This window comes from Mustela lutreola, chromosome 3 (genome assembly GCF_030435805.1).
Source record: "Mustela lutreola isolate mMusLut2 chromosome 3, mMusLut2.pri, whole genome shotgun sequence".
Taxonomy (NCBI): Eukaryota; Metazoa; Chordata; class Mammalia; order Carnivora; family Mustelidae; genus Mustela; species Mustela lutreola.
Genome location: NC_081292.1, coordinates 178,884,708 through 178,893,974, shown reverse-complemented (window position 1 = coordinate 178,893,974; position 9,267 = coordinate 178,884,708).

Genomic DNA, 9,267 nt, shown 5'->3' with positions numbered 1-9,267 from the left:
GAGAGAATCTCAAGCAAACTGAAAGTGGGGGTTGATTCGGGGCTCAATCCCGTGACCCTAAGATCATGACCTGAGCTGAAACCCAGAGGGGAATGCTTAACTGACTGAGCCCCCCAAGTTCCCCAATATTGGGTCCTTTTGATTGAATCCTTAGAAGTCTAGAACTCAGGTTCACTTACACCATTTCTGGGGTATTTGGGGCCTCACAAAGCCCTCCCCAAATAGTGTTTTCTCATAGAAGTTAATCTGGGGGCCCCAAGTATCAAAAACAAGTAGGGTCCCCCAAATGAAGAGACGGCCTGGCTATGGGGTTACCAGTTGTCCGGGGAATCATCTTTAGAAGGTAGTGGAGGGAGGTGACCATCTTCGTAAGGGTCTGAGATGGCTTTTTCTGGCCTGAGTGTGAAGCAGGGTATCTGGACAATGGCATGGAGCTCTTGGAGATGGAAAAAAAAAAAAAAAAAAAAAAAAAAAAACCAAACCTGGGCTCCAGGAACATTTGCCTGAGATGCAGTTACTGAAATCTCTTATGGTAGCCAGGCATGGGTCTGAGCAGTGCCCAGTGACAGGGTAGGGCCCTGGGACAAAATCATGCTGAAGAGAGAAAGAGACTTGACCAGATCAGGTGGTAGGAGGGTTGATGTGAGGCCAAGCAGGCTCTGGAATGGGCCTGGTGAGTCCCAAGACTTACCCTGGGGGGCGAGAGATAGAGCTGGGTATTGCATTCCTGCTAATGCCTTTTTGGGGGAGCCTGGTCCCTATCCCCAACACAGAGGCAGGAAAGGGACACCTGTACACTTGTACAGTGCTGCAATGCACACAGTAATTTGGAATCCATATTTCCTTCTAATTCGCACAAAAACATACTGATGCTGGCAGAGTGTGTTTTTCCTATGATTCCCATTTTACAGATCAGAAAGCCGATCAAGGTCACCCAGGGAGAAAGCAGTGTGCCCTCACTGACGAGGGCTGACACTTACTGAACCCTTGCAGCAGAGCCAGGCACTGCTGCAAACATCTTACTTGTGTTTGTATGATTATTTCCCCCATTTGATGGAGCAGGGATGACAGCACCGAGGTTTGAGTCCCACGGAAGAGCCCCGGATCTGAAGCCCTGCTTGGTGGAGTAAGGGATTCTGCTCCTTATTTGGAGAGGGGGTCTCTGCAGACTGCCCTTGGGAGTCGGGCATCACAGCCGCTATTTACGTATAAATGTGACCCAGGGCATATGCCCCAGGTTACAGAGGGAAACCGGGAGATGGAGGCCATGTTCATTTCCGGCTGACTGCGCCATTTCTCAAATATTTATAACACGATTTGCCTAAGGAAGGAACGCATCAGGCTCAAAGCCTGGGAGTCACTTCTGCGGTTTCCCGCTTCGTGATGAGCTGCCTGCCTAGCCTGGTGATTTCACGGAAGGAGGGGACCTTGATTGCATCTAGTCCCAGTCCCTTTTTGCCAGACAGAACACGCTGGGCTCAGCGTGACAAAGGAGGTTATAATGAGCATTTTCCACGAGTTGAGGCCGAAGACAGACCTTTCAGAGATGCTCCCCTGAATAAATGTGGGTTGGAAAGAGGAAATGTTTCGTTTGTTCTGGGCTTCAGCCCACTGACCCATGTGTCTGGGTGAAAATAAGGGCTCTGAGCCCGAACTCCAGGGCTCGGATGATGGCAAGTTCGTTAATCTCGATGCCAGCCTCAGTTCCCTCATGTGCAAAGTGGGGATAATGACCTCGTGTCCTGGGGGTTGTGGGGTGGATGAAATGAGTTGAGGCCAAGTCTGAGTGTCTGATACGTGGCTCACGTGGCACGCTCCTATTTTGTGGCGTTGGACTATGTCAGGGTCATATGTCAGCCTTGTCAGACTATGTCAGCCTTGGCATTGCTGACATGAAGGCCTGGATGATTCTGTCGAGGGTGGGGATTGGGGGTGGGGTGGGGCATTTCTCTGCGTGGTTGGGAGCTGTCTTCCTTGGCCTGTAGACAGGTTGCCACAGTCTCTGCCTTTTTATCCACATGGGGTTCGCCTGTGTGTGTCTTTATGTCCAAATCTGTGTCTAAATTTCCCCTTTTTATGAGGACACCAATCTTACTGGATTAGGGGCCCTGCCTCATGACCTTCTCTTCACTAATCGTATTTGCAATTGCCCTATTTCCAAATGGGGTTACATTCTGAGGTACTGGGGTCAGTACTTGAACATTCGCATTCAGCCATAGCACATATACATAAATTCACATAAATGGAGAGACCACAGACTCGAGGACTCGGGGCAGGGCTGTGTTGAACCCAAAAGCCCGGGCCAGGGAATGGCAGTCAGGAGGAAATGGGGCCTCTGGCATGCAGAATTTTTTAAGAGAAAACTGCAAATCCAGGCTTTTTTGGTGAACTTTCTCAAATTAAATAAAATGCCCAATAGCCATTTAAGATCATTTTTTAAAAAAATGCTGAGTCCCCAGATACATTTCCAAGCAGCATCCGGCCTGTGGATAGCTGGTTTGCAAGCCCCGTGCATAGAAGTTGTTAAATTTCATGAAAGGAATTGTGAAGTATCAGAAATAGATTAATTTTTCCCACTGAGGGAGAATAGTGAAAATTGTAAGCAGATCCTCAAGCTTTGGGTGACCAAGTCATGTGATGTTGACTGGGACACTTTTGACCGTGGAAGGGAATGCTGTTCCTAAGTACGTGTACATGGAAACATACTCATCTGGCTTGTGTGTTCCCGATACCTAAACTGCATCTTAATAGAGATAAACTTGTTTTGACCTGGATGGTCTGGGGGTGGGGGTGGTTAGGGAAGGATGAAGAGGAGTGGGCGGAGGGGGGGGCAGCAGGACAGGGTGGGAGGTGATGCCTAGCAGGTGCCACCCCAGGCTCTACCAGCTACCAGCTGAGCTGACCTTGGGCAAATGACCTTCTAGATTTCCATTTCTCATCTGGTAAAAGAGATACCAGGCTCTGAGGATCTTCTCCGCTCCCTTCTCTGCTCCTGCAAATGGCAAATAAAAGACAACTAGGGTCCCATGAATGATTCAACTCCTTGAATATCTGCTTTTGTTGGACAAGGGTGCGAGGGGAAGGTTTACCTGGAAGGTTACACAGGTGGAGATGTATATGGTTTGCGTTTATGTACTTCAGCTTCGAGGGTGGTGGGTCTTTCCTTTCTGTGGGTCAGGTATCAGAGGAAAACGAAGAATCTTCCTTGGAAGGTCTCTATATCCATACACACAAAAATTACCTTCAACTTCAGGGAAGTCATGGGTCCCCTGAAGTCCATTTATAAACTCCGCAAGGCTCCAGAGATACAGCCCAGGGTGGGAGCCACTGCTTGAGGGACTCGACTCTCCTCTCCTCTCCCCTCCCCTCCTCTCTTCTCCCCTCCTCTCCCCACCCCTCCCCCTCCCCTTCTTTCCTCTCCTCTTCTCTTTTCGTTTCTCTTTTCTCTTTTCTTTTCTTCTCTGACAAATAAATAAATAAAATCTTTAAAAAAAAATCCCCCCTCCGGGGCACCTGGGTGGCTCAGTGGGTTAAAGCCTCTGCCTTCGGCTCAGGTCATGATCCCAGAGTCCTGGGATCGAGCCCCGCATCGGGCTCTCTGCTCAGCAGGGAGCCTGTTCTCCTTCCTCTCTCTCTGCCTGCCTCTCTGCCTACTTGTGATCTCTGTCTGTCAAATAAGTAAATAAAATCTTAAAAAAAAAAAAAATCCCCCCCAATTGTTCTTAGATACACTAAAGTTTGAGAACCACTGGTGTGTGGGAGATACTGGCTTGTCTCCTGCAGGGAGAGGGTCGACAGTCTACAGAGCTGCTGCACGAACACCGCAAGTCCTGTGTCACTTCACGCACAGCCCTCCACGCGCAGCTGGGGTGGGAGGCTTGAGTTAATGTATTCCATTGGAATTCTGGGAATATATTGCCACTGAAAGACGAGAAAACATGCCCGCTGCGGTGCTCAAACAGCACAAGTATTTGGAGAACCCCGGAGATGAAATGAACAGATTACCGAAAAACAACACGACTTTCCAACCAAGGAACCCCAATTTTTGTTCCCCCATTTTTGTTTTCAAGAAGAACATTATGTTTGGGTCTTATTTCCTATGGCTCCTCTGTTGCCCTTGGGTTGAAATACTGATGGGGATGTTTGCCAGGTGCCCTGCCCCATCACTCTAGCCGGCAGCACCCTCACTTTCCTGTTTCAGACACAAGGAAGCAGAGCCTTGCAGGGGCTGGGGGCCCGCTCAGCGCTCAGAGATAAGGGAGGAGATGGGCAAGGGAGTGTGCAGGGGTGTCACTTCGCGTGGAGAGCGCTCACTTCTAGGACTTCCTAGCCACCCTTGAATGAGACTTCTGGACACCGGGATGCTGGTGTCTATGACAGAAGTGGCTGAATGAACTGGTCTCAGAACCAGAAGCTAAGTGTCTCTGGAAATGCGCCCAATTTAGGCAGGAAACTCATGGATGCAGAGATGATGTGAACATATTTAGAGAAGAAGCTAGCCCCTGCCCATCATGTGGAAAGAGTACAGGGCTGGGAGCTGGGATGCTTTCCAGTCCTTGCCCAGCCACTCACTCGCTAAGTGGCTATGGGCATGTTACAGGGCCTCGGTTTCTTCTGAGTTGGATCTTTGGAACCCAGATGTTGACAGAGGAGCCCCAGGGATGCCAGAGGGAAAGGGGGAACAGTGAGGGGAGGGGCTTTAATTACAGCAGCTCAGAATGTGCCTCCTTGGCTTGCGTTCTGCGTAAGCTTACTTGAGAAATACGGGCTCCAGTACTAGAAAAGTGTTTGAAAGGCACTGACTGGGCTTTGCTTCAAAACAGGCTGACGCTTCAAGTCACCAAGGCTTGTGTTTCTGGAACCCCTGGCCCCAATTTATGGCATTCACCTGAATTCACGTGAAAATAAGCATACCACAAGTATTTAATTTCTTGGTCCTACTTGCCCACAACTTAGAACCCCAAGTTCAGGTGAGAGAATGGAGGTTAGATGGTAAATATTGGACCTAGTTAGGGCTAATATTTAATTTAAATAAACACAGCTGAGCAAACAGAAGGCTTTAAGCTAGGGCTGTATTTACATAGCCATTTCCTCAGTGGGTCATGTGCCAAATGAATTCAATGGCTTTTTGACTTTTTTCCTTCTGATCTCAATTGTGACCTGTTTGACTAAGTTGATGGAACAGATTGAAAAGCCCAGATATTAAAAAAAAAAAGGGGGGGGGGAACCTTTCTGCAAAGGGCAATTTTAGCTAAGCCTTTCATTATTTAGTGCGGTAAAACAGAGGGCTTAAGGGACTTCCAGAAATTTAAAACAGAATGATTTGTGTATCCCAGTATTCTTCACATACTTTATTCTTAAACAAAGATAGAAATCATTTGGGGGCTGTTCTTCTGAGTCTGGGTGCTGTGTCATGGGTGACTGTGGGGGGACTGTCCGAAGTGGCTACTGTGGGGTCCTCTTGGGGCTGATTCGAGTTAATTTGTTATTCTTTCTTAGTGAGGGGGCACTGATGTCACAGCCTTGGGGTCTGCAATCTCATCATTTCATTAACGAACAGAGCATGTAGGCAAGGGGTCCAGGTAACTTACTGGCTGGGGAGATATTTTTATGTTTTGAGATGGTTTTCATTGAAATCACATGTTAGTAATCAGATGAGTTGCTTTACGGTGAAACTCCCAAACTTCAGTGGCTTAACACCATAAAAGTTACTGCTTCTGAATATGAATATGAATATGAAGTCCAAGTTGGCTTCGGACATGCTGCCTTCCATGCAGTGAGTGATTCAGGGATCCAGCTTCCTTCCACCTTGTGGATAACATACTGGCTTCTTACCGCTTGTTATCTGAGATGTGATACTCATCCCTTCACTCATGCTCTGTTGATGAGGACTGATCTCACCAAGCGTAAAGGCATTGGGGAATATCTTTCTGGATTGACAGCCGTTTACTCACAGAATCTCTATACAGTAGGATGAAAGCGCAAGTCTTTGCGGGACAGCTAGATATCTTTGCCACAACTTGCAACAATGAAACTTTCCTTGTTGCATAATCATCAGCTAAGCATGCAGCTTGGACTGCTTACGTCCCAAATAGTCAAGATGATGGCATTATTGACCCTGGTCAAAGCAAGAGGAAGAAAGGAAATGACACATTTTGATGCTTGTAGAAATGTCCCATCCATTCAGTCTTGTATTACAGGCAAAGACTTGTTCTGTAAGCAGGAGAATGTGCCCAAGCGAGCTAAGCTTCTTCCGTGTAGTCCAGAGAACTACTTCCTTATTCTGTGCCCCAGGGAGCATCTGTAATACCTATATTCTGGCACTATGAGTTTCATTTCTGATGTTCTTTGAAATCATTGAAATGAACATATCTGTCTTTGGTGGGATGAAGGGTCACTCTCCAGGAAAGGCATAGACAAAAGTGTTCTGAAAATTAGTCAGAGGAAATGGGGAGCTAAATGTTTGCTTTTCTTAATGAATCTTGGCCATGTTTCCAAATATTTAAATGTAAAATATGTATCATTTAACCACAACTTCAATGTTAAGAGCAAACACAAAGCAGATGGTTAAGCGGTATGTATCTTTAAAATCTTAATCCCAAACAACCTACACATGCAATTTTCAAATAAGAATAAGCCTATTAAGTCTCCACACATCTAAATGGTAAGAATTATTATTTGAATTTTAAATATTCAGGTCAAATTTTTCTACGAATGTATTTTATTTCCTACTATGTGATGTCACTGTTGGTTTTGAAAAAGACAGGTAGTTGCAAAAGTATCAGGATGGTGAGGTTTCCTACTGAGTCATTGCTGATGGTGGGATTTGATCCTGAGCCTTTGGGGCAATGCAGCTAAGTGTTTATGCTGGAACCAGGGAAGGAGCATTCTTCAAAGAAGGCCTCCCTAACTTTCTAGTGTTCACAAGACACTGGGTTTGTAAGTGCAGGAAAGCATGGACATTTTGATGTTGATGTGTAAACTGATGTGAGTCAAACAGGACAGAAGATTTATAGCACGTGGCTGTGACAAATAAGAAGCTTCTGCAGTTATTTGCGTGTTGGAAGACACGTGGTCTCTTCCTTAGCATGTCTCTTCCTTGGTGCTGTGAGGAAAAAAGCTGGACCTCATTCAGCTGCAGCCAGAAATTAGGAAGATGGAACCTGGGTGGCGGTTTCCTTTCTGTTAACAATAAGTTATTTTGTCCATCCCATTCATTCTTATTTACTTGTTTCTATTTTACTTTTTATTTTTAAAAATTTTTAAAAATTTCTCAAGCTCTCCTCTCTCTGGATTTCTAGAGGCAGGACTGGAACTCTTTTTTTTTTTTTTAAGATTTATTTATTTATTTATTTGAGAGCAAGAGAGAGAGAGAGAGAATGCACAAGTGGGCAGAGGGCCAGAGGGAGAGGGAGAGACTGTCTCCTTTACTGAGTAGGGAGTCCGATGTGGGTCTCGATTCCAGGACCTTGAGATCATGACCTGCGCCGAAGGCAGGTACTTAACCCACTGAGCCACCCAGAAGCCCAGGGATGGGAACTCTTGAATGCCTCTGGCTTCTTTAGTTCAAGTAGTATCATGGCTCAGAAGATCAGTAAATGCTGTGATCACACTCACCTGGGCTTGATTGGGGGTCTGCCACCTGATAGCTTTGTGAGATAGGTTCTCTGTGCCTCAGTTATCTTATCTATAAGATGGGTCACTATAAGGATTAAACAAGAGATCATGGAAAGCACTTGGCATATAATAGTGATCCTGTCTTCCCATACCTATCTCCTATCTACCTATCTATCCATCCATCTTCTATCATCATTATCATCTATCACTTGTCTTATCCACTATTTAATCTTTCCTTTCCCTAATATATATGTATGTAAACTATGTATTGTATAGGGATGAGTAGATAGTGAGAAAGAGAAAAGAGAGATGGAGAGGAAAGAAAGAGGCAGCGGGACAGGTATTCCAATTCTTTTGGGGGTAACACTGACTTAGTTCTTTTGGCTAGGAAGTACTTTAGGCATACACAAAGGTCTATTATTTGCTAATAATACAGAAAATGCATGGATATTCCCCACGCAGCTTGAGAAGCACAACCATGCAGAGTCAAGTGTAGCCACTACCCTCATTCTCTTTCCTAGTTTCCTTTCCTGTCTTTCCTCTCTTTTCTCCTGCTGGGATGTTACCTCCAGCTTGACTGGGTGATCACTACTCCTGTGCAGTTTTTTTATACTTTCACTGTTAGGTTCATATCCATGCAGAACAAATTGTTTTGCATGCTGAAGCTTTAGTGAAGTAATATACTCTATGTGGCTTCCTGCAATTTGCTTTCAAGGTCTAATATGTATTTTTGTTTTTAAATTTTCCTCTTTTTAAAAAAAGATTTTATTTCTTTATTTGACAGAGAGAGAGAGAGATCACAAGTAGGCAGTGATTCAGGCAGAGAGAGAGTGGGAGAACTGAGCAGAGAGCCTGATGCGGGGCTCGATCCCAGGACCTGGGATCATGACCTGGGCCGAAGGCAGAGGCTTAACCCCCTGAGCCACCCAGGTGCCCCTGTTTTTAAATTTTCAAGTTTATTTTTATTTTTTCTACTATTATATTTTGACATTCATGTTGAGATACGTCTCTCCATTGTGTTCATTTTAACTGCTATTCCGTGTGTTTCCTTGTGTTCTTCTGGACGTGGAGTTTCCTTCTTCAGCTTTCTCTCCTCTTGCTCTGCTTTACTCCATTTGTTCTTTTCTTAGATTTTCCCCTCCTGTTCACCCATCCAGGCAATGAGATGAGGCTCAGGCAGAAGAGGACAAAAAAGCCGCCTTTGGCTCATTGCTGACCTATGAGAACGCTGTTCTCACATCTCTGATGGATACATTGTATTTGGATTTAGTTCAATGATACATCATTAATCTATCAGGCATAAAAACATTTTACTAAATAACATTTGTAAAAGATATCTAGAGTAGGGGTCCTGAATGTGTATTGTGCATACTATATGGCAATAAAACCAATGTTTGAACAGCCTCAAAATGCCCCTTTTTGCTAGAACAAAACCTTATAAAATTCTCAGGGTCCTTTTGTTTTGTCTTCCTCTTTCCTCTTCGCTTGAAGGAAAAGAATGTAGATGGAAGTCACTCACATGTAGTTTCCTTTATGATCTTCTAGAAATATTACATTTGATACATATTAAAATATACAATGCATGCATATGTTATAAATGAACATATTCAACATTCAAGAAGCTGATCTATGAACCTGAGAACTTGGACA